This window comes from Carcharodon carcharias, chromosome 14 (genome assembly GCF_017639515.1).
Source record: "Carcharodon carcharias isolate sCarCar2 chromosome 14, sCarCar2.pri, whole genome shotgun sequence".
NCBI lineage: Eukaryota > Metazoa > Chordata > Chondrichthyes > Lamniformes > Lamnidae > Carcharodon > Carcharodon carcharias.
This window is the reverse complement of record NC_054480.1, coordinates 138,879,832-138,906,824: the sequence shown is the minus strand read 5'-3', so window position 1 is coordinate 138,906,824 and position 26,993 is coordinate 138,879,832. Positions and strand designations below refer to the sequence as shown.

Here is a 26,993-nt window from a genome sequence, read left to right as displayed (position 1 = left end):
TTAGGTTAAACAAAGAACAAGATAAGTTTATTGAAACTACCTACCAAACTAAAAAAAAATTCTAGGCAAATCGCAACCACCATTCATACACCGCACGCATTCGTCTGGGCTCACACACACACCAGTACCAATGGCAGAATAAGAGGATTGGCTTCTCAGATTTTTGCAGTTCATGAAAACTAAAACAGAGGAGTACACGGTTAGCTGGTCTCAGTGCGGTGATTCCACGTTGCGGCTGTTTTGTTCAGTTGTCTTCCCAGCTGAAGTTGTATGGAGCAGATTTCCATGTTTTATTCCCAAAAGGTCTCAGTTCACAGTAGATTTTTCTTCTCAGGATGGTTACTTTGAAAATCCGGGCACCACTTCCAACAGTGTTAGGTAGACAGGGCACACAGCCTCATACACCATGTGTTCAGTACAGCATTGTCTTTTGTTCTCTCTCTCCTACTTGGTAAGGAGTCCTTAAAAGTACATTTCTGACTCTAAATTCCAGAAAAATTCTTTTAGTTCACATCTGCTATAGTTATTGTTTCAGAACAGGTAATTGCATTTTGATGTCTCATCTCAGAAACATTTGAAAAGTCTCAGGATGGTGTGATGCCAACAGAGGATGGAGTCTTTCGTGCTCCTTAGGGGGTTGAGTTTCTGCTTCTTTCATCCCACTTGGTGGAATGTGAAATTGTGTGCATTGTGGCAGTTTGAGCAGTTTTGTCATTGCCTCTTAGAGGGTTCCAGTTTTTTTTTAATTGTATCTTTAGAAAGCACATCCTCATAACATTACAAATATAATGCCACCAAACTAGGGGCAGCAGAGGGTTTGGAGGAAACAGTCAAGACAAATTCAGAAAGGGAAGATGCTTGCTGACTAACCTTCCCAAATTCTTAAGGAATTGACAATTTAACTGGACTGTAAGAACCCTATGACATAGTATATCTGGACTTCCAAAGACTTTCAATAAAGTTTTGCGTGATAAACTATTAGTTTTCAAAGATGCTACCAGACCTGTTGAGTATTTCCACTATTTTCTGTTTTTAGTTAACTAAAAGTTGTAGGGATTCAGGTTAAATCTGGGAATGACTAAGAAATTAGCTGAAGGGTAGAAAACAGTAGGTACTTCCCAATGTAGCTTTGTCAGATTTGGGGAATGTATCGATTGGGGTGACCCAGCACTCATTGTTGGAATGATTACAGTTTCAGATTTACATCAATGACAAGGATTCAGAAACAAATTGGTTGAATTTACCAGTGCTACTGTGCTATGAGTGGTAGTGAAATTGGAGGATGATTACAGAATAAGTTGGAAAAAGTATGGTCAAGGTTGGAAGTACAAGGCAGATGAAATAAGTGAAAACAATGGATGAGCTATGTACTCTGTAAATTGTGCTGAAATATCTAAGGATGAAGTTGAAAGAGATTGATGAACCTATGTAGATCAACACGCAATATGTCCAACCAATGTAAAGAACAATCAATAAATCCAATAGGATGTTGAACCTCTGAGCTAAAACAGTAAAACAGAAATCAGAGGAAGTTGCATATCTTGAATACTGTGTCAGTTCTGGTTGCCAAGAAACAAGGGAGACATTCAGGTCTTGGAAGTAGTACAGAAAAGAGCTATACTGCTGATCCTTAGTGTAAAGGAGTTAGGAAGACTGCAGAAATTTGGACCATTAAGCCCGGAAAAGAAGCATTTAATAGGTGCTGTTAAAGACATATGCAAGATTGTAAATGGTATCAAAAAGGTAAATTAAATTGCGGGTGTACAGCAAGGAGACACGGATTCAAATTAGCCAGAGGAAAGTTTAGGACTTAATAAGTTCTTTACATAGGAAATGAACTTTAAGATAGGCTAATGGAGGAAAAAAACGTGAACTCATTATAGAAACAACTAAATGATGTATAAGGAGCCTGTAGGGTTCTTCTGGGTGGATGAAGTAAGGTGGATCGAATGGCTCTTCTCATCTGAGATTTGTAGGTCAAAGCTATGAAGTTAGTGGTTAACACATGTGGGTCATAAAGCTCATTCATTGACTGTGAAACTGTTGAAACATGATTATCATAGCTGAACAATGACTGCTTTGCTAGATTTCATGAATAGCGGGTTTCAGAGGGCAGCTCAGAGGGAGCCACTATTGTGTCTGTAGATTCTTCATATCACATGAGCAAAATATTCTTTTAGTGTCAAGGAATTACCAATTCTGTAAAGATAACCTTATCTAACAAATTTAACAGCTTTATCACCAACAAGGAAATTAGAGAGGGGAGACCTCTATTCTGTCTTTCTGGGCTTTATTCAAACACAAACACCAGAGATAAAAGTACAACAAATTGTGAAAGCTGGAGATCTGAAATAAAACAGAAAATGGGTAGGAGAAGGTGAAGATCCTCTGAACTTTGGTGGAGTGGCAATCAGAGTCATATTACCACTCCGCTCCTAATTTGTTACCTTTAACTTTTTTGATCCTGTCTTGCCTGACCTTTTGACACTGTCTAGGTGAGAACTGTATACGGCAGCTCGTTCCTGAAGCCTTCAGTCGAACGCTGCTGCATTGGAGGGAAGGAGGCCACGCCCCCTTTTTTAAGGCACTAGCTGAGGTATATCAGGTGAGTTTAAAGGTGCAGCCAGGTTTAAAGGTCTTTGAGAAGCCAGGGAGAAGGTAAGTGGGTAGGATTTGGGTGGGGGGGGGTTAGGTCAGACTTTGGGGTGGGGGTGGGAGAAAGGGGCGCGGTTGGGCCGAACCTTGGCGGGGGTTGGGGGTGAGAGTTGGGCCTTGGGGGAGGGGTCGCGGTTGGGGATGAGAGTCGGGAGTCAGGCCTTAGGGGTGGGGGTTAGAGGTGAGATTCGGGAGTCGGGTTGGGGGGGAGTCTCCATTGTGCTGGTGAAGAGGAAGAGTCCCATGAGGGGAGAGTAGTCAGAGGGAGCGGGGAGTTCCATGGGGGGGGGGAATCCCTTGGGGTTTGGGAGTCCCCATGAGATGGTAGTTGGAAGGTTGGGGGTATCCCCTGAGGGTTCAAAGGAGTCCCGTGGGGGTTTGGTGTGGGTCTCTACAGTAGTTAGCCAGAAGTTAGAAGTGGTTTTAATTCTTCTAACTTTTTCTGGATAACTATTGATGTCAAACAGTCAGAACCATCCAAAGTTTGCGATTTAAATTACATTTTCGGATGGTTCCCAGTGCAGGGCAATTCCCATGGGAAATTTGGGCTTCCCAGGCAATTGTTGTGCCAACTTTATCTGGGAACTTCTGGAAGGGCCAAGGGGGGAAGCAGGGGGTTCCTCAGCCCATCTTTGGGGTACCCCACTTACACAGCCCTGGAGCTCGGAGGTTACAGCCCCACGTGTCCTTAGAGCAATTTTTCCATTAAAAGCCGAAACTTGGGAGGGCAGACTGAGGGTGCTCTTCTCCTGAATTCTAAACTATTTTGCCAATCTCCCTATGAGTCAGCAACAAAGCGGGAAGTGCATGCATGAGCTGGCCATAATACTTTGGCCAGAACATGTGTTTCTCACATCATATGTAAAAGTTCCCTGTTATTTACATCACAGGAGTTATTTTTATTTTAAAGAGTGTACTGTACTCTTAATGCAACGTTGCTCAATTCAAGTTATCTGACATTTGAATTTCAGAAACACTAAGTTCTATCAGGATTAGAAAATTTGAAAAGAGGAAAACCGAAGAACAATTCAGGAAAAAGGATTACAAATTCTCAGAAGCCACAGTAATTGGATATTCAATAATACACTAACTGCTTTTACAAGGAGAAACCTACAATTAAATAGCTCTTGAAAAGCTGAAGAGAGGTAAAAAGTGCTCGGTGTATACAAAGTTTGAGATATTTGAATCTACTGGACCACCCAGCTACAATAAGAACCATTTTTGTATAACACTGCTTGACCCGCAGAGAAAAACAGATAAAGCTAAGAAAATGTTACATGATAAATAGTGAATAATTTTCTAGATTTATAACCAATAAAATTACTTTAAATTAAATAGATTGGAAAATAATAAACACTACTTTACGTTATATGAATCATCTCTTTCTAAAAAGTTAAAAACTACAGCCTACTATTGAAAGTTCAACCATTTCAGAATGATCCAGTAATTCAAATTAAGCAATGTCAATGACACATGGCCTTTGGAATTTAGCTGCGGAACAAACTGAAAGGTCAGGTAATTTGAATTAAGCAATTTTGCCTTAAGCATACACTTTCTAAAATAAAGCCAACTTCTATGAAGTAAATAACAAGCAATGTTTTCATATATTTTACCATTTAACACATAAACATACGTACAATGTTATTAAATTTTGAACTAAAACCAGGCAGTGCTGGATATACTCAGCAGGTCTGGCAGCATCTGTGGAGAGAGAGAGAGGGAGAGAGAGAGAAAGAGACAGAGTTAACGTTTCAAGTCAATTATAACTGAAGTTCTCCAGTTCAGAAGAAGTCATATTTGACATGACCTGCTGAGTATTTCCAGCAGTTTCTGTTTATAGTTCAGATTTCCAGCATCTGCAGTATTTTGCTATTAAATTTTCAGCTTTGAATTTGAACTATTAAACTCCAATAGTTTAATGTTTGTTTCAAATTGTTTAAATGATACACATGAAAGGGCCTCATTACTAAAATTGTAAAGTTCAGCCAAGCTTTAAAAAAATAATGTTACTTTTATAAAGACTCCAAGACAAAACAAAAACAAATTACTAACAGTGAATCAACTTCCTTCAGCTTGCACACCCCCAGTGCACCAAACCTTCTTGCATTGCGAAGCATCTTAATCTCCCCACTGCTCTTAAGACAACAAAAGGTTTTTGTTTCTTCCATTTCTACAAAACTTCAGCTTTGTCTGCCTAACCAGAATATATCAACTCTTAAGTTTTGATGATTCATATATTAGCTCTTCAAATATTAGCTTACTGGTTTCACTACTTCCTTTCACCTCAAATGAAATCCCCACATTGCCTCAAACTACGTGGAATTTGCAGGAGAGAGTTAGGCTGTTTGGTTTAGCAGTTCCATGATTATACTCCACATAAGCCTCCTCCCACGCTATTAATTCTTCCCACCCTGCCCCAATTTCCCTCTATGCCCTTCTCCCTCATATATGCATCCCACCTCCCATTAAATCTGTCAACAAATTAACTACGCTGGGTGGTAGTAGAGTCCACATTCTCTTCAGACTCCTTGTAGAGAAATTCCTCCTAAACACTTTATCTGGTTTGTCACCAGATATGTTAGATTCATGCCCCCTTCCTATGGGAACTGTATACCTATATTATTTTTTAAAATTCTTTTTATTTCACCAGGTCAAGACACTAGCAGCAAAAGGAGTTTTACTATTCATTTTGCAATATCAAAATCATTATTTGTAAACCACCTTGAACACTGGGTATCAAAATGGAAAAGTGCACCATTTGCCAGCATTTACATCACACGCTTTAATGAACAGAGAGAAAAAAAAAATGGATAATCAACTGGATAATATGACGTGGTTAAAAATTCAATTCTAGGTAAATTAACTGATTCAAAAATGGAATCAGATCCCCAAATATTTCAACCAAATAAAACCTGTATTACAAAAGCAAAATACTGCAAAAATGGGAAACCTGAAATAAAACACAGAAAATGCCAGAAATACATTGTAGGTAGCATCTGTGTAGAGAGAAACATGGCTAATGTTTCAGATTAATGACCTTATATCAGAATGCAAAAAAAGTTAGAGGTTTTAAGCAAGCACAGAGGCAGGGAAAGGAGGAATGGGTTGAAAGACCAAAAGGGAAGATCTGTGATAGGGTGGAATGCAGGAGAGATGACAAGAAGGGTGATGGTGCAAAGCAAAATGGGGTGTTAGCCCATAAGAAGGGGGCAGGAACCAATTAAGAAGTGTAAATGGAGATAGCAGAATCATTACTGACAGCTATTGTTCAAAAAAGTGGGAGCAGTGGTTATGACCTGAAATTGCTGAACTAAATGTTAGGCCTGGAAGGCTGTAAGGTATTTACGCTAAGAATGGGGCACTGCTCCTTAAGCTTACAGACATAACATACAAATTAAGGGCAGGAGTAGGCTACTCGTCCCCTTGAGCCTACTCCGCTGTTCAATCAACTCCAGGTTCCTATCCATCCCTGATAACCATTCACTCCCTGGCTTATCAAAGATCTATCCACCTCAGCCTTAGAAATATTCAAAGATTCTGCTTCTACCGCCTTTTGAGGAAGAGAGTTCCAAAGACTCTCAATCCTCTGAGAGAAAAAAATTGTCCTCATCTCTGTTCTGAATGGGCAACCCCTTATTTTTAAACAGTAATCCCTGGTACTAGATTTTCCCACAAGAGAAAACATCTTATCCACATAGATCTGGTCAAGATCCCTCAGGGTCTTATATGTTTCAATCAAATCGCCTCTTACTCTTCTAAACTCCAGTGGATTCAAGCCAACTGTTGCTGCTGAATCCAGGTATTTAGTTTTGTATACCTTCTTTGAACAGCTTCCAACGTATTTTCTTAAATTTATTCGTTCGTGGGGTGTGGACATCACTGGCTAGGCCAGCATTTATTGCCCATCCCTAATTGCATTTAAGAATCGACCGCATTGCTGTGGGTCTGGAGTCACATGTAGGCCAGACCAGGTAGGGACAGCAGATTTCCTTCCCTACAGGACATGAGTGAATCAGATGGGTTTTTATGACAATCGGCAATAGTTTCGTGGTCATCATCAGACTTTTTAATTTTAGATTTTTAGTGAATTCAGATTTCACTATCTGCCATGGTGGGATTTGAACTCTGATCCCCAGAGCATTACCTTGGGTCTCTAGAATACCAATCCAGTAACAATACCACTATGTCACCGCCTCCCTCCAGATTGATTTAAGTTCTTCTTTAAATAAGGAGACCAATAGCTTCCATTGGGCTTCATTGGAACAGTGCAGTAGACCAAGGACAGAGAAGCCAGAATAGGGGGGGGAGCAAAAATGACAAGTGATCGGATGCGCAGGGTCACACTTAAGGACTGAGTGGAGGTGAACACCCATTCTGTGTTTAACCTCCCCCATATACAGGAAACTGCATCATGAGCACCAAGACCTGTATTAATTTGTTTAAATTACAATCATCAAGTCAGTAAAAAGAAGTTAATTCAAGGAAATCAATCTGTTATATCTCTTGGTAACCTACAACTTTCATCACCCTAAGTTTGTTTCTCATTATAAAAGTAAAATACTTCGGATGCTAGAAATCTGAAATAAAAATAGAAAATGCTGGAAATACATAGCAGGTCTGAAAGCATCTATGGAGAGAGAAATGGAGTTAATGTTTCGAGTCCGTATGATTCTCCTTCAGAGCAGAAGAGTTTCGAAGAAGAGTCATATGAACTCGAAACGTTAATTCTGTTTCTCTCTCCACAGATGCTGCCAGACTTGTTAAGGTTTTCCAGCATTTTCTGTTTTTATTTCTTTCTCTTTAGATTGTTGTAAAATTTTCAAGGTTATCCCTATTTTATTCAAACATCCACCATTTATCGTCATAAATATGCTATATAGTTTGATCAAAGTGAAGGTGTAGGAATACTCTTTGACTACACACAGGTCGGACTGCCGTCAGCTTTCCATAACTTATTTAATCTTGGGAGAAACACATTTTTTTGACCTGAAACATTACTGCTGAAAGGTGTTGGGCATAGTTCGGTAGGTCTTTTTAAGGTATTCATAGTTTTTGGTAGTTCAACAGAAAGTGTTTATTAACGACTAGAAATTATATACATAGGTACAGTAAAGATCCAAGCTAGGAGCTTCCTCCATGCTCACTTCTACTTGCTTGCTGTGTCCAAAACTATACTGACCTCTCAGTGCAGGTCATGTGTTCTCTTACATCATTGTGTGGGCAGTACTGTACTCAGTCCTACATTAACCCTTTACGTGCCAGACCCTTATACTACATTTCCGGCCAAGTCTTTATCCAATGCATTTACAAGTTATCCCAGTTTACCCTGTGCATTGCATCATTACTATTACCCATCTCCTTTCTCAGGTCCATGAGTTCATAGGTTCAGGCAGTCTGGAGGCCTTCCATGTTTTGCTCTCACTACTGTCAGAGGAGTGATAGGCTCTGTTGCTGCAGATAAATTTGGTTGAATTGGAGGTTGTTCTGATATCAGCGTGTCTTTTCATCCTCTTTTTCCATTCCTTCCATTGATTTGCTCTTAGTCGATTCCCCAACTGTAGTGATAGATGGTTGTTAGTTTATCCCACTCTTTACGGGGTGGACACATTCTGGACTCGTCTCTGTAGTGTTTTATTCTCTTCTTCCTTTGTGCGGCTCGCCATGATGGCTCTTCCTATTGTGGGGGTGTGACCTGGTAGTAAACTCACCTTTGTGTTCAGCTGTACAGTATGCTACTCAGATAGCTGTTACTCAGTTCCAGCATCGTTTGCAGCTTTGTCATGCTGGCTGTGTGATTACAGCATCTGCTCTGTGGTCTTAGGATTTATCTCTCCAACTGGCGTTGGAGCAGGAGGTTGAGGATCTTTTCGTTGCTATTTCCTCTCCTGATTTTCATCTACTCAAGGTGTCATGATAGTCATCTGGCTGGTCTGGCCAATGAGGGGCTTCTGGCACCTATAACGAAAGTGGACAAACCTGCACTGCAAATTCAGAGCTGAAGTCCCAGTCGAGAGAATCTTTCTTGTTGGAGCTCGCTGGAACTTGCAGTTCTCTATAATTTACGACAGTGGTTGCCTTGACATCTTTTACCATTTTGAGGAGATTCAGGGCTACACAGGCATCTCTACTCAAGAGAGAAAAAGACTAGTTACAGATGATGTACATCAGCCTGAAGATTTGTTTGCCACCAAATCTTAATGGTTGCAGAACTATGTCTTAGGTTAGAAATCAGATTCCTCCGTGCCCATAAAGTATTGTATCTGTTATTCGTAGCTAGAGGTCTTTGCCCAATAGGATTGTAACAGTGGCCCCTGTGTCCAACTTAAAGTTTGTGAGATGGCCATTAACAGAGGTGTCCACATTCCAGAACGAAAATCCAGGATCTTTGACCTCACCCAAGAAGCAAGGTTGTGTATCTTCTTGGGATCTCCTGTGCGTTTTGGCATTTGCATAGCTACCTGAAGTGTCCTAATCAGTTACATTGAAAGCACCAGGCTGAAATTGCCAGACATTGATCACACCTCTTGGGGTGCTTTGCTCTACAGTGCTGGCATGTTCGCTTTACTGGTTGATTAGGGTATTACTTCCCTTGGCCTGCAGTGTCCCTCTTTCTGTGCTTTTGACTAACTGGACAGTGGGATTTACTTTGTATCACGGTTTTCCAACTTCCCTTAATACGTATCTGTGCTGCAGATTTCAGATTGCCTGACAATCTGGATGGCTTTCTCAAGGGTTAGTTTTCCTTCGCTTGAAGCATGTATGGAGTGTGTCATCCGCCACTCCGACAACTATTCCATCCCTGATTAGTTCAGATTTCAGGCCACCATAATCACAGCCTTGAGACATTCTGTATAGCTCATTAATGAAGGAGTCAACAGGTTCTTCTGGCTGCTGGACACGCTTATTAAATTGGCCTACCAAATAAAGCAGTGTGTTATCTTGAATCTAAGGAATCTCTTTCTCTGGAGTGCCCAATTTTGCGATTGATCTGGTCCTTACATAAGTCCAAATTGATCTGGATCTCTGACCAATGTCTAAAGTTTTTAAATTGCAGGTTCAGCTGTAAGAGGTTTACGAAAATGGAAGCTGGCACTGCCGAATGAGTAATTTAATTTTTGCCTTTCTTTGGAGCTTTTCTATGGTGATTTCCTTCTGCTCCTTCGCTTCTTGAGCTTTTCTTCTGGTCAGAATGCTTCTTTGATTTTCCTTCAGTTTCTCAGGAATTTAATTTTCTTCTGCCGTCTCTGCGAGGTTTTGAGTTGTTCCATTCGCTCCTACCATGTTGTAAGGTATTGTTCGTGGTTTGGTAGGTCTTATTAATGTATTTGTAGTCTAAGGTAGTTCAACAGTAAGTATTTATTAACTACTAGAAACTATATACATAGGTACAGTCAAGGTTCAAGATAAGAGCTGACTCCATCCTTGCTTCTACACATGACTCTGTCCAGCACTACACTGACCCTCCAAGTGCGAGTCATGTGCTCTCTTACATCACTGTGTGGGCGGTACTGTACTCAGCCCCATGTTAACCCTTTATGTGTCAGACCCTTATATGACAGTTACAACTGTATTTTTCTCTCTTGACTTGCTAAATGTTTCCAGTATTTTGCTTTTATTTCAAATTAATTATTTTAAAAATTGTTAACTTTTTCTTGAAATTATTTGTCTATATATAACACAGGGAGCAATTTGAACAAAAGGTGTTCTCACAGAAATTCCTTTCTAATTAAGTGAGTAAGTATCAAACTTGTTTATTGTAAACCGCATATGAACGTCTATTTGAATTTTCCAGGTTTCAGATTGAATCAACATTGAAAAATACAGTTTCTGACTGAGTGAAAAGTGCCTTCAAATGCAAGTTTTTTTGCAGCCAAATAAAGCAGAAGTGTGTGAAGGGGGATGCGCTTACATCGTTGACAAAAACAGGATATACGTTGGTTTGATGTTTGCTCCAAATGTTACCCGTGGAGTAAAATTTATAATCTGAAGTGCCCAATAGCACACCAAAAGAGATAACTTGTTTCCTATGCAACATGGTCACTATCAGCTCTCAGTATTCAGTTCAGTATTACAATGTGGCACACCCAAGCATTTATTGCAAGCATAATACTAAACCCGAAAGCTTACATTTATTGTAAAGGGCTGCCTTGAAGTGAGTAAAGATTGTGGGCTTCAGAGTGCCACTCACGAAACAGAACAATGCAAACTGGGCTGACCGATCCTTTGTCCCCTTCACTGTCAGGGCTGACGGCCTGAAGGTGCTGGGGTTATGGTTCGGAGGAACCAGGGCATGCATCAGAAACTGGAAGGAGCGAGTGTCTATGGTGAAAAGGAAACTGGGTATGTGGGAGCGACGCTCCCTCTCCATTGCGGGCAAGAACCTGGTCATCAGGTGTGAGGCACTCTCGCTGTTGCTGTACATGGCGCAGGTCTGGCCCATTCCACACTCCTGCGTGGTGGCAATCACCCGAGCCATCTTCCACTTTATCTGGAGGTCAAAAATGGATCGTGTCCGCAGGGACGCGATGTACAAGCCTCTAGATAAAGGGGGAGAAAACGTGCCCAACATCGCCCTCATACTGATGGCCACCTTTGTGTGTGGCTGCATCAAGCGGTGTGTAGACCCTCAGTACGCAAACACCAAGTGTCACTATGTGCTGAGGTTCTACCTGTCCCCGGTGTTGCGAAGGATGGGTCTGGTCACACTGCCACGGAATGCTCCAAGTAGTTGGACCGTGCCATACTACCTGTCCCTCGTGGAAAAAATTATGCAGAGAAACACCTTTGACCACAAGTCCATCAGGCAGTGATCAGCACGTAACATCTTAGAGGCCCTGAGGGAAAAGGAGAGGGTGGATCCTGTGGGATGGTTCCCCGAGCAGACTGTCAAAGTCATTTGGTAGAATGCCTCATCGCCAGAACTTTCCAACAAGCACCAAGATGTAGCTTGGCTGGTGGTGAGAAAGGCCCTCCCCGTCAGATCCTTCCTACACGCCAGGAGTCTCACCCCCTCTGCACGTTGCCCTCGAGGTGGCTGTGGTGGGGAAGAGACCGTTATTCACCTCCTGGTAGATTGTGCCTTTGCAAAGAAGGTCTGGAGAGAGATGCAGTGGTTCCTGTCGAGGTTCATCCCGAGCAGTTCCGTGGACACAGGACTCTGTGCTCTACGGGCTGTTCCGAGGGACACACACCGAGACAAACATCAACTGCAGCTGGAGGATCATCAACTCGGTGAAAGAAGCTCTTTGGTCTGCCCGAAACTTGTTGGTCTTCCAGCGCAAAGAGTTGTCCTGACCGAGTGTTGCAGACTGGCACATTCCAAAATCCAGGACTACGTGCTGAGGGACGCACTAAAGCTTGGGGCAGCCGCTGCAAAGGCGCAATGGGGAAAGATCGCTGTCTAAGATCTTTCTGCCACAGTGCACCGAGGGGCTGGGAACTGCTGAGCCCCTCGGGCTGTACAGCTCAAAATGAATGTCTGCAAATGACTGCAATATTCATTGTTTGTATTGATGCATTTTGTGATACATGTTGTAAAAGTTGAATCTGATTGTACTTTTGTGATAGTGATTTTGAAATGGTTTGGAATGTTCTTGAAGATATTTTATGAATAAAGTATATTTTTGCAAAAAAAAGGATGGAGGTCATGGGGTTGTGGGGGACCGAGGGCCAGCATCAAGGCAGGGTGGCTCTCAGTGGAACCCCCTTCCAATGTCGGATTCCTCAATCAGGTACTGACTGCCTGATGGGTGACAGTCCCTGGGAGCCTGCAAGCAAACCTGACAGGGTTTGGTTTTTTGGTAAGACCCCGCCTGCCGCTGGTTGAATACCAATGGTAGCAGGATGGCCTCAATTGGCAGCAGGCACGAAGGCCGTACATGAGCCTTCCAGCCATGGAATCGGTGCAGAGGTGGGAAGGTGGCAGGGTCCCCATGCACCACTCTCCCGCCTGGTAAAATGCACCCTACCTCCAAACTCGCCTTGAGGGACAGTAATTAAATTCCACCCCTAGAGACTTGAACCTACAGCCTTCTGACTCAGAGAGAAAAGTTCTACCAACTGAACCACGTGACCTGCTATATTGAAAATATTTGTATATTTTTGATTGGATGATTAATTTGAATGAGTATATATTATGGTTTTTAGTTAATACAAATGCTTTGTGCAGTCACTTTGCCATTGTGATGCCATGCTTGTGGAATTATTTTTGATTCAACTGATAAGCTCGCTCACAGAGATGTTATTCTATGTGCTTAAAGCACCCTCTATGGGTAAGTTAATAAATGCAATTACAGAAACTTCTTTGTACACCAAATAAATACAGCCAAAATACATTTCAGCAACAATTTACTTGCTGTATTTATGGGAATTATTTATCTTTTATCTTGTTATCTTGTGTAAATTGTCAATGCTCTAATTTATTTCAATGTCTGCGATATTCTAAATATTCAGCTATTCTAACAATAGATTTCAAATTTGAAATAAAATTATTTAATGGAAAAACGACATCCCTGTTAATCTAAGGCTAACAGCAATTTAAAACAATCTCTGTTGTAACATGCCTTTAAGGAATAGCAGCATGACATCACTAGAAGGGGAGTGTGTCATGCAAATTCACTTTTGCTTTTGAGCAGAGCACACACACACACACGCACACGCGCACACGCACACGCGCACACACACACACGCACACACACGCACACACACACACACACACACACGCACACACACACAGCTCTGCTGCTGATGTCTTCAAGCTTTCTACCCTTGTATGAATGTTCCCATGTGCCTAGTCTAAACAAATGAACCCACAATGTGTTTGCACATTTCTTTATGATCGATTGGTACTTATATCATTATAACACCATAACATGGTGCTCAGCAGTGGTCAAACAATCTGGCAGCAAGATTAAGACAGATACTAACGACATGGTGAACAGCCTTAGCTCATGCTACATGGCATGAGTCGACCCTCAATGCTCTGGTCAGACTACAACGGAGTTGCAGCGTCAGAGAGTGTTGAAATCGCAGCATGGTGACTGCACAGAAAAGATTTGAAGACACAGTGTAGAGACAGTGCTCAACTAAAGAACTGATAAGCAGGTGGATCTTTTGTGGTGAGATTGCAGCACATAGTCTGTCAGTGTTTATAGGGAGGTGATGGTGTAGTGGTATTGTCACCAGACTATTACTCCAGATACTCAGGGTAATGCTCTGGGGACCTGGGTTCAAATCCTGTCACGGCAAATGGTGAATTTGAATTCAATTTAAAAAGGAAATCTGGAATTAAAAGTCTAATGATGACCATGAAGCCATTGTTGATTGTGGGGTTCACTAATGCCCTTTAGGGAAGGAAATCTGCTGTCCTTACCTGATCTGGCCTGCATGTGACTCCAGACCCACAGCACTGTGGTTGGCTTTTCAAAATGGTCTAGCAAGCCAAGTCAGTTCTCAGGGGCAATTAGGGATGGGCAATAAATGCTGGCCCAGCCAGTGATGCCTATGAATAAATGAAAAAAAGTTCAGTGAGTGGAACAGCACATTGGGAGGACCAAAAAGGGGATTGCTCAGTTGGGAAAGACAAGTGACCAGGGTGTGGGCTGGATTGATAGTGAGTGAGGGAGAGTCCAACAAAAAAAAAACAGCAAAAAAAGACCCTTTGAAAAATCAGGCCAGAGAAGATTATGATTATATTGGTTGGAGCTTTACAAAAGCAGCTACAGTGATATACATCTCAGGTACTACAGAGGAAGGTCAAAGGGATATTGTCAGAATGTCCACAAAATTCCCTAGTTTGAATTGGGATGCAGCTGACCTACTATCTGAATTCAAAGTTTTTGAACAGTGTACAGAGCTATGGTTGCTTGATTCAGGTGTGTCTGAAACAGACAAGCAAGCTATAAAGATTTGCCTATCAATTGGAAATGAAGGTCTACACAGGCTGAACACATCACGATTAACAGCAGAAGAGCTGAAGGATCCCCAAAAGATATGGCCCTGAATTTTACCCTCGGGGTGTGCCCTAAGTTGGCGCAGCTGGAAGCAGATGTAAAACTCGCTTCCGGCTGAGTTCATGCTGTGAACGCAATCTTACACTGGGTAGCCAATTAAGGCCCCCCCCCCCCCAGCGTGAAACGCGACAGCTGGATGAAGATGAAAAACAGAAGAGGCAGCTCCCTGAAGGCCTCCAGGAATTTGGAAGAGGCTGAGGGGCTGTCTGGAAGCTTTTCAAGAAGTGTCCTGGTGTGCAAACATGGTCTCAGCACCTGGTGATCATGGATGGTAGGAGGGCAAGTTGGGTGGGCATTCTGCCCCCACCCCCTCCCCGTTTCTCAGATGAGTGCCTGGGAGTTCTGGTCGAGGAGGTCAGCAAAAGGTTCAATGATGTGCTGCGGTCAACAAGGATAAGTGCAGAAATGGCATGGACCTGTGCAGAGAACTTTAGTCAGGTGCCCATTGCTCAGAACATTCAGGGGTCTAAGAGTGTGTATGCCAACTGGCACTGAAGCCTCTGCCAAGGCTGGGATGTCAGCACAACTGGCCTCAGTGCATTGCAGGGTGAGATGTGCCATAGTGACATGGCCTGCCAAATGCCCAGGTGAGAGGGCAGGTGGGAACCAGGAAAGGACCTTCAGGGAGACGGAGCAATGATGAGGCTATCTTTCCCTGTCAGGAGAAGACGATACATAATGCTGCGGAGCACCGCAGAACGGGTGGAGGAGTGCCAAATCTGTGTTTCCTCACAAAGCACGAGAGCAATGCACTGGAGCTGGGAATTCACCGGCCAGTTTGCTCCTCCGGTTGCAGTAAGATGGGGGTCTCGGATGAAGGTAAGAGTGCAGGTGACAGATGCATGTGCGGTGGGTACTGGAAACATAAAGGGCTCCTTTCATCAGAAACTGAACTGTCGTAGCCAGAGATCCCATTGAAGCTCCAGTGCAGATGGCACAATGCAGCAGCTCTCCACTGTCTTCTTAGCCCACCTAGCATGCATAGTGACCTTGATGATTGAATGTACTGATCTTTTGCCTTCCTCCATAGGAGCCACTGGTGACCTTGAGGACATACCATCGAGGAAAGCAGCACTCCTACACCAGTGTCACACTGTCTCTCTGAACCAGGCACCAGCGCAGATACTCAGATGTTGCTGGGCATTAGGTATTCAGCTCCATGGGTAATGCACAGCGGTGAGGGCACATCACACTCGCATGAGGAGCTGGCAGAAGCAGAGAGGTCCTAGGGGGCCGACAGTGGGAGCTGGAGACCAGGGCCCTGCTACATCCGAGGTGATGATGAGCCTCTGGAGTTGTACATCAGGCGGCAGATGCTGGGTGTCCAAAGGGATATGCGGGGAGAACTGATGCAGATCCATGAGGGTCTGCATGCCATGGTCTCCATCATGGAGGAGTCCAAGCGGTGTGTTGACCATTAACACCGAGCGGCACAACCTCCTCCATTGAGAGTGTGGCGACTCTCATGGAGAGGCAGCTTCAGGAGCAGACTCAGAGGTTCCCTGGGGTTGCACTTGTACCTGCAAGCCCTCACACAGACAGTGACCTCAGAAGGGCACCGAGACCACCAGGCCAGCAGAGTCAGCAGGCTGCCTCCAACGCCACTGTCAGCGAGGGGCGGGGGGGTTACCAAGATGCAGCACCCGCAGACGTAAGTTGAAGACACCTTGAGCGCACCAGGGGCATGTTATGGGTGACATTTTTTGGGTTAATTATTTTGAAGTTTGTGTTAGGGATGGACACTTTGTTCTTTGTATGTTTATGTGAAGTAACATAAGGATTTATTTGACTTAAATTGGCTGAGTTGGCTGGATGGTATAGATAGGTGCCAGATGCAGCACAGGCTTGTAAAAGTATGGCATTGTGTGGTGCTGGTACACTGAGTTGGGTTCTCATTTATTGATTGTTAACAAAGGAGACAATGCCATTGGCTTGAAGAGGCATCGATGCCTTGGATATGTAGCAGAAGGCTCACTGGATCACAGCATCCCTGGTGTCCCTTCCTCCATGAGGGTTCCTGTTGTCTGCCTTGAGGACCTCACCCTGCGTCTCCCCAGGCTTTTCCTCTGAGCCATCACTTGAGTCATCCTCCGTGGCTTGTGGAGCTGCCTCGCTTTCCCAGCCTCCAGTGGGTTCCCTCTTGCCAGAGCCAGGCTGTGCAGAGCACAACGTGCGATGACTATGAGGGAGACACACTCTGGAAGATACTGCAATGCTCCCCCTGACCGGTCCAGGCAACTGAAGCGCATTTTCAGCAGCCCGATGGTCCTCTCCACCACCACCCTTGTGGAAGCATGACTCCTGTTGTATCTCTCCTCAGCATCAGTTCTTGGGGGATGGAGTGGGGTCATCAGCCAACTCTTCAAAAGGATAGCCCTTGTCACCCAAGAACCATCCATCCACTCAGGCAGGAGCCACGAACAGCCTTGGTACCTGTGAGTGCCGCAAGATGTAAGCATCGTGTGAGGTCCTAGGAAAATGGGCACAAACTTGGGGAATCTGTGTCCTGTGGTCACAGACGATCTGAACATTTACTGAGTGGAACCCCTTTCTGTTGACTGAAACTCCAGGCTCACCTGCTGGTGCCTTGTTGGCCAAGTGAGTGCAATCTATTACATCCTGGATGCGGAGGAGCCCAGCAATCGCAGCAAAACCTCGTGCTCTCTCTGCCTGGAAATGCTGCACAGATCCCCCACTGAGCCCTGAAAAGAACCGGAGGCATAGAAGTTGAGGGCCGCTGTGACCTTCAAAGCCACCGGCAAAGGGCATCCGCTCATGTAGCTGAAGGCGGTTTCTGGACCTATCGTGTGGCGTATTGATGTCACTGTGTCCCTGGAGAGGTGGAGTAACCTGCAGCAGTGAACTTCAGACATCTGGAGGTAGTTGGAGCGCTGCCTGAACACTCTAGCCGCTGGTAAGTGGTGTCTTCAGCGTGCCCTCCCACCTTGGCCTCCCTGCTGGCCCTGCACCATTGAGACTGTGCCTCTCCTCTTAAAGGTCTGTCCCTAGGATGCTGCCTGTGACCATCTGGCCTCCTCTCCCTCCTGTCCCTCTCTTCCTCTTTAGAGGAGATTCCACCGGTGGAAATACACTATCCCCATTAGATGGAATGCAGAGGAGCAGTGTCTTGAAAATGAAGGAGCTCTGTGGTGCAATACTCAGGGGAACCTTCCAGGAAAGATGAGGACCCAAGATGCTGAAAGGCAGACTTGACAATCAAAAGAGATGCCAAGAAACTCTGGGACAACTCTGGACTCACACAGCAAAGGACTGGCAAAGACAGAGAAAGTGCTGCTGCTCCGGAGGCCTTTTATCCTGCCCGTGGATGAGGAAATGATAAAAACGTGAATTCCGCCCTCCGGTTTTGCCTGTGTCACAAGCTAAAAATCACACGGGCAAAGTAAAATCACGGTTAATAGGCTTTTTAATGACTTTAATTGGCCCTTTAATCGCTGACGGGCGCTGCTCCGACTCCTGCGTGGGCCCACCGGCCTAAACATTGCATGCGTGTGCAATGATGTCGAGAAGCATGCCCGTCGTCTTTCCGCGCAATTTTACAGGCGTTCGGGTCAGCCCACGCCCAACCTTGGAACGCAAGATTCAGGCCGTGGACTACATTGGGAAGACTGGTTCAGAATCATTGATTAGAGTTCATGTCATTTTGATAACAGCCTACAGAATCCATAGACCACTTCATCAGTGGATGCAGAGAAAAGGGTACGTACTGTGATTTTTCAGATGCAGAGCTAGCAGACTGAATTGTTGAGTTGATGATTGCATCCACTCCCATGGAAGCATTCCAGGATGATCTGCTAAACAAGCCCAAAACCTGTAGCGTCGAAGGGCTCCCAAGGATGGACGTAAGTAGAAAGCGATCCTTGCAGTTGACAAAGCTTGCAGGTCCTAAGAGCCAACCCAATTGTTGATGCAACTACTAGAATGCCAAAACCTAGCAAGACATGTGGAAGGTGTGGTCTTCTGCATGCACCAAGGAAAATTCCCAGCTTTCCAGCAATTCTGCAGGGCATGTGACAGGAAGGGCCATTGGCAGTGGCAGTGCACTAGAGCAAAGACTGATGCAGCTGCAAAGAGCCATGCACTGATCTAAACAGGCAATACACTATTGCTATCTTCAAACAATAGAAATGGCCATCCAGTATCACTGGAAACATATACATGAGCCGATTGACAAACCAGAAAATGATGATGATGTGCACAATGAGATGATTAGCCATCAATCAATCTGGTGGAAGACATAGCAGCCATCACCCTGTCTGAAGTGTTTGTCAAGATTTGAATTATTTGTCCTAAGAAAGTTGATAACTATTCATTATTGGCCAGGATTGACACGGGGCAAATGCCAACATACTACCTCTATGGATTCTAAAAGACATGCATCCACATAAGTGGATTGCCATGCAAAACATACTATTGGGTAACTTTCGGTGTACATTAGTGCGCTAATTTCATGTGCAGGATCCATGGTCCTGGAATGCAAGCACAATCAATCCTCCTGGATGTCACAGACTACATTGTGGAGACTAAAGGCTGGGCAATCACAGGTCAACCAGCATGCTGTAGCCTTGCACTAGTCACAATCCATGGAATCAGTCAGACCTCACATGGCAGATCAACTTCAGAAACTATTCCAATTGCCTCAGTTCGTGACCTAACATCAAAATTGGCAGTTTCCAGGGAGCTGTAATGTTACTCTTGCAGGAGAATGCGAGTCCATCAACTGATCTAGTCCATTTTGCACAACGCAAATGCCAGGGGCTAAAGAAGCAATGGTGAAAGACTACACACTACAGAAACTTTGGAAAACCATCATTGAAGGTTGATTCAATTCAGCATGTCCACGAACATGTGAGACCATTTTGGCCTTATTGGGAACAGCTAGACATCTCGTTTTTAAAAGCATGTAGGTCATCATATTGGTATCTTTGCAACCTGATATTCTTTAACAACTTCATCCTACTCTCTCAGAAACTAGAGAGGAACTTTTAAAACTGCAAGATAAGGTGACCATCATGCACGATAAAAATGCAGGTACAGAATGGCCAAATTTACAGCTTGGACAAGACGTTCACATCCAGGATCTCACAGGAGATACATGGCAGCCGGCTGAGCTGGCTAGGATTTGTTCAGAACTAAGGTCCTATGAAACCCTTACACACAAAGGAGTAATGGTGAGGCGTAACCAAAGACAAATCAGATACACTCCAACTCCTCAACCACCATACAATCCGATTGCATCGAGGGCTAGATCCCAAATGCAACCAGGAACAACATCCAAGAATGACAATCCCACAGAGCAATTAAATATACCTCCAGAGAAGATTACCAATACAAGATCTGGGCATATCAGCAGATTACCTCTATGCTTTAGAAACTCATTGATTCATCAGTTCTATACACTTCTGTAATGGTAACTACACATGAACCTGTATTGTAAATAGTTATACTTCTTTGGAAGTGGGGAAAGTGCTTTAAAAAGAAAGGGGAATGTTATAAAATGCATTTAAGGGATAGCAGCATGGCAGTACTGAAAGGGAAGTGTGTCATGTGATCCAGTACTAGTTTCACTTTTGCTTTTGAGCAGAGCACACAAAAACACAGGTCTGCTGCTGAGATCTTCAACCTTTCTACTTATGTATAAATGTTCCCATATGCCTCATCTAAATAAATGAACCCACAATGTGTTTACACAATCCCTTATGAGCAATTGGTGCTTATATCATTATAAGAACATGACAACCTCCATTGTGGGTTACAGTATTTATTTTATTGAGATGTTGAGAGATATTCATAAGAACACACAGCTAATTGAAATATGCAACTTTATTTGTCAAGTATGCACTAGGTTGTAATTAAGGCTGGCATTGTGTTCATTCTTTTTGGGCTTTGTTGAGGTTTGTTTCATTTCTATTCTCCCCTCCACAAAGGTAAAGCACCTTGTCCAGAAAATCAAAGCTAGGTTTTGAAATGACTTAAAAACAAAAAAACTGCGGATGCTGGAAATCCAAAACAAAAACAGAATTACCTGGAAAAACTCAGCAGGTCTGGCAGCATCGGCGGAGAAGAAAAGAGTTGACGTTTCGAGTCCTCATGACCCTTCGACAGAACTTGCGTTCGAGTCCAAGAAAGAGTTGAAATATAAACTGGTTTAAGGTGTGTGTGTGGGGGGCGGAGAGATAGAGAGACAAAGAGGTGGAGGGGGGGGGGCGGGGGTGTGGTTGTAGGGACAAACAAGCAGTGATAGAAGCAGATCATCAAAAGATGTCAACAACAATAGTACAATAGAACACATAGGTGTTAAAATTAAAGTTGGTGATATTATCTAAACGAATGTGCTAATTAAGAATGGATGGTAGGGCACTCAAGGTATAGCTCTAGTGGGGTTTTTTTTTATATAATGGAAATAGGTGGGAAAAGGAAAATCTTTATAATTTATTGGAAAAAAAAGGGAAGGGGGAAACAGAAAGGGGGTGGGGATGGGGGAGGGAGCTTACGACCTAAAGTTGTTGAATTCAATATTCAGTCCGGAAGGCTGTAAAGTCCCTAGTCGGAAGATGAGGTGTTGTTCCTCCAGTTTGCGTTGGGCTTCACTGGAACAATGCAGCAAGCCAAGGACAGACATGTGGGCAAGAGAGCAGGGTGGAGTGTTGAAATGGCAAGCGACAGGGAGGTTTGGGTCATTCTTGCGGACAGACCGCAGGTGTTCTGCAAAGCGGTCGCCCAGTTTACGTTTGGTCTCTCCAATGTAGAGGAGACCACATTGGGAGCAACGAATGCAGTAGACTAAGTTGGGGGAAATGCAAGTGAAATGCTGCTTCACTTGAAAGGAGTGTTTGGGTCCTTGGACGGTGAGGAGAGAGGAAGTGAAGGGGCAGGTGTTGCATCTTTTGCGTGGGCATGGGGTGGTGCCATAGGAGGGGGTTGAGGAGTAGGGGGTGATGGAGGAGTGGACCAGGGTGTCACGGAGGGAGCGATCCCTACGGAATGCCGATAAGGGGGGTGAAGGGAAGATGTGTTTGGTGGTGGCATCATGCTGGAGTTGGCGGAAATGGCGGAGGATGATCCTTTGAATGCGGAGGCTGGTGGGGTGATAAGTGAGGACAAGGGGGACCCTATCATGTTTCTGGGAGGGAGGAGAAGGCGTGAGGGCGGATGCGCGGGAGATGGGCCGGACACGGTTGAGGGCCCTGTCAACGACCGTGGGTGGAAAACCTCGGTTAAGGAAGAAGGAGGACATGTCGGAGGAACTGTTTTTGAATGTAGCATCATCGGAACAGATGCGACGGAGGCGAAGGAACTGAGAGAATGGGATGGAGTCCTTACAGGAAGCGGGGTGTGAGGAGCTGTAGTCGAGATAGCTGTGGGAGTCGGTGGGTTTGTAATGGATATTGGTGGACAGTCTATCACCAGAGATTGAGACAGAGAGGTCAAGGAAGGGAAGGGAAGTGTCAGAGATGGACCACGTGAAAATGATGGAGGGGTGGAGATTGGAAGCAAAATTAATAAATTTTTCCAAGTCCTGATGAGAGCATGAAGCGGCACCGAAGTAATCATCGATGTACCGGAGAAAGAGTTGTGGAAGGGGGCCGGAGTAGGACAGTAACAAGGAATGTTCCACATACCCCATAAAGAGACAGGCATAGCTGGGGCCCATGCAGGTACCCATAGCCACACCTTTTATTTGGAGGAAGTGAGAGGAGTTGAAGGAGAAGTTGTTCAGTGTGAGAACAAGTTCAGCCAGACGGAGGAGAGTAGTGGTGGATGGGGATTGTTCGGGCCTCTGTTTGGGAAGAAGCTAAGGGCCCTCAGACCATCCTGGTGGGGGATGGAGGTGTAGAGGGATTGGACGTCCATGGTGAAGAGGAAGCGGTTGGGGCCAGGGAACTGGAAATTGTTGATGTGACGTAAGGTGTCAGAGGAATCACGGATGTAGGTGGGAAGGGACTGGACAAGGGGAGAGAGAAGGGAGTCAAGATAACGAGAAATGAGTTCTGTGGGGCAGGAACAAGCTGAGACGATCGGTCTACCGGGGCAGTTCTGTTTGTGGATTTTGGGTAGGAGATAGAAGCGGGCCGTCCGAGGTTGGGAGACTATCAGGTTGGAAGCTGTGGGAGGGAGATCCCCAGAGGTGATGAGGTCAGTGACAGTCCTGGAAACAATGGCTTGATGTTCAGTGGTGGGGTCATGGTCCAGGGAGAGGTAGGAGGAAGTGTCTGCGAGTTGACGCTCAGCCTCCGCGAGGTAGAGGTCAGTGCGCCAGACAACAACAGCACCACCCTTGTCAGCGGGTTTGATGACAATGTCAGGGTTGGACCTGAGAGAATGGAGTGCAGTAAGTTCAGAGAGAGAGAGGTTAGAATGGGTGAGAGGAGCAGAGAAATTGAGACGACTAATGTCGCGCCGACAGTTCTCAATGAAAAGATCAAGAGAAGGTAAGAATCCAGAGGGAGGGGTCCAGGTGGAGGGAGAATATTGGAGATGGGTAAAAGGATCCGTTGAACTGGGAGAGGACTCCTGCCCAAAGAAGTGAGCCCGGAGACGAAGACGGCGGAAGAAGAGTTCAGCATCATGCCGAGCCCGAAATTCATTGAGGTGAGGGCGTAAGGGTATGAAACTAAGTCCTTTTTTTTCCCCCCTTTTTTTTCCAATAAATTATAAAGATTTTCCTTTTCCCACCTATTTCCATTATATAAAAAACCCCACTAGAGCTATACCTTGAGTGCCCTACCATCCATTCTTAATTAGCACATTCGTTTAGATAATATCACCAACTTTAATTTTAACACCTATGTGTTCTATTGTACTATTGTTGTTGACATCTTTTGATGATCTGCTTCTATCACTGCTTGTTTGTCCCTACAACCACACCCCCGCCCCCCCCTCCACCTCTTTGTCTCTCTATCTCTCCGCCCCCCACACACACACCTTAAACCAGTTTATATTTCAACTCTTTCTTGGACTCGAACGCAAGTTCTGTCGAAGGGTCATGAGGACTCGAAACGTCAACTCTTTTCTTCTCCGCCGATGCTGCCAGACCTGCTGAGTTTTTCCAGGTAATTCTGTTTTTGTTTTGAAATGACTTAGTTGGATATTAGCATTTCAGTATTTTGGCTTAGATTTTGCATTCAGCAGTGAAGCAAGGGCACTTGACGCTGACCTCGAAGCAAACTGTCCATAAACAGTGATCTCTGCAGCGTGTTTATCCTCTTTCCCAACAGCAGTTTAAATCTGGCATCAAGTCAAGGGGATGTCTTGGCATGCAGCAATAGTGATATCAGCAAGCAGGTAAGTAGCCAATCACATTGAAGTATTCACACACACCAAAGGAAGGTAAAACATTGAATATTCTTCACTTTTAATTTAAATTTTCATAAGGAGAAATAAATTATGATTGGGTTAAAATAGAAGCTAAAATAAAGATAAATGAACTCTTCAAAAACATGAAACATTTTATCATAATGGAGAAATTTGAAATTCCACAATATAAAATGATCTTTTGAGGGCCAACCATGGTGTTCAGCAATGATTATGAAGTTAGTTAAAAACACTGACAGCTCTGAAATTCTGTCCTTTCTAACTTCCACTGGAGCTCAGTTCTAAACAACTCCATCTTCTCTAAGAAATATACTTGTACTTTTGTGGATCACCTTCTCGGGTCCAGCATTCCTAATGTTGTACTGTTTATCCCTGTTCCAGAATCTGACTCGTGGTAGCTTATTGCTAAAGCTGCTCCTAATGATAGCTTCTTGCTTACATTACAGTGATATGTTATAAAGGGCAAGAAAATCTTTTGGAAAACTGAATGGGAATTCTATCCCTTATGCAGTTTAAAGAGATTTGAAAGTGATTTAAAAAACTGAACCTGATGCGCATTTAAATGTCAAACTTGCGTGATGGTAGAAGCGGCTGAATTGAAAACATATTTAACATCATAAAGAATTTTATTTATTTATTCGTTCATGGGATGTGGGTGTCATGTGTAGGCCAGCATTTATTGCGCATTCCTAAATGCCCTTGAGGTCATGGTGAGCAGCCTTCTTGAATTGCTGCAATCCATGTGGTGTAGGTGCACGCACAGTGCTGTTAGGGAGGGAGTTCCTGGGTTTTGACCCAGCGACAGTGAAGGAATGGTGGTATAATTTCAAGTCAGAATGGTGTTTGGCTTGGAGGGAAACTTGCAGGTTGTAGTGTCCCCACGCATCTGCTGCCCTTGTCCTTCTCGGTGTAGAGGTTGCAGTAATGCCATAAATGTATGTTTTTTTGAATTTGCTCAAGGTTAATAAAAATATGTCTTAATGTACCATTTGCCATCTAGCTAAACAGAACATTCTATATGCTGCAGGCCATACAAAGCATTATTGTAGCCAGTTATTACTTGAATGCAAAGATAAACTGCACAGGTAATAAAGAAATATTTAGATGAGCACTTGAAACGCCACAGCATGGGGCTATGGGCCAAGTGTTAGAAAATGAGATTAGAACAGATAGATGCTTGATGGCCGGCATGGACACTACAGGCCGAAAGGCCTGTTTCTGTGCTGTATGATTCTATGGCTCTTGGTCTAGAAAGTGCAAAGAGTTTAATGAAAGTGAGCACAGAGGATGGATATAAGAAACAAAGGCCAAACAGTGGTAAATTTAATTCTGAGAGACAGAAATATCCAAGTCTAGGGGTCAGTTACATAACTTTAAAATGTTTAATTAAATTTGGTGAAACTAAGAAGCAACTGTTATAAATAAATTCTGGGAGGTTATTCATAGAAACAAGGAGCAGGAATAGGCCATTTGGCCCTTCGAGCCTGCTCCGCCAATCATTATGATCATGGCTGATCATCCAACTCAGTAGCCTGCTCCCGCTTTCTCCCCTTACCCTTTGATCCCATTCACCCCAAGAGCTATATTTAACTCCTTCTTGAAAACATACAATGTTTTGGCCTCAACTACTTTCTGTGGTAGTGAATTCCACAGGCTCACTATTCTATGGGTGAAAAACTTCTCCTCATCTCTGTCCTAAATGGCCTACCCCGTATCCTCAGACTGTGACCCCTGGTTCTGGACCCCCCCACCATCGGAAACATCCTTCCTGCATCTACCCTGTCGAGTCCTGTTAGAATTTTATAGGTTTCTATGAGATCCCTCCTCATTCTTCTGAACTCCAGCAAATATAATCCTAATCGACTCAGTCTCTCCTCATATGTCAGTCCCGCCATCCCAGGAATCAGTCGGGTAAACCTTCGCTGCATTCCCTCTATAGCAAGTACGTCCTTCCTCAGATAAGGAGACCAAAACTGCACACAATACTCCAGGTGTGGTCTCACCAAGGCCCTGTAAAATTGCAGCAAGACATCCCTGTTCCTGTACTCAAATCCTCTGGCTATGAAGGCCAACATACCATTTGCCTTCTTTACCGCCTGCTGAACCTGCATGCTTACCCTCAGCGACTGGTGTACAAAGACACCCAGGTCTCGTTGCACATTCCCCTCTCTCAATCTATAGCCATTCAGATAATAATCTGCCTTCCTGTTTTTGCTACCAAAGTGGATAACCTCACATTCATCCACATTATACTGCATCTGCCATGCATTTGCCCACTCCCTCAGCTTGTCGAAATCACATTGAAGCATCTCTGCATCCTCCTCACAGCTCACCCTCCCACTCAGCTTTGTGTCATCTACAAATTTGGAGATATTACATTTAATTCCTTCATCTAAATCATTAATATATATTGTGGATTTGAACTCATATCCCTGGGAGATTCATCCAGGCCTCTGGATAATTAGTTCAGTAACATAACCACTATGGTACCATACTTATTAAAGTAACTACATTCAGAGTTTATTGAATGCAACATGAAAAATAATGATTCTTGTTTCTTAGTTGCTAGGAATAAGGAAATGTCACAACGAGAAAGACACTTACCAAAGGAGTGGGTAGACTTCCCTAGAGCTACCGTGAGCAGCCAGCATAGCTGCCTGCCAATTATCTGATAAACCCAGCGAGAGACTACAGGCCCATTTTGAACTCTCATTACTCTAATTCTGGCTTCTTGAGCATCCCCACAACCCACATACCAAACACCCATCCCCATCCTACACCACCTCACTCCTTTCCCTTAGCCCACAGATGCTGTCATTTGTGGCTTTACCTGCCTCGACCCAGGCTCTGTAATTCACTACCTAAACCCCTCCACTGCTTTGTTTCTTTAAGACTCTGCTTAAAACTCACCTCTTTGATGCAACCTTTGCTTGTCCTTCCTAAAATCTCTTCTTTTCTGGCTCTGCGTCCATTTTGTTTGAATAGGGTTTGGTG

General features: G+C 44.1%; 1 long non-coding RNA gene across 1 annotated transcript; it reads right to left on the bottom strand.

Annotated features, from left to right (window-relative positions):
* On the bottom strand, positions 1 to 26,993 carry LOC121287092. Its single transcript, XR_005945147.1, has 2 exons — positions 26,910 to 26,993; positions 1 to 482 (listed from the first exon to the last, which is right to left on the bottom strand). It is a non-coding gene; the product is annotated as an uncharacterized LOC121287092 (long non-coding RNA).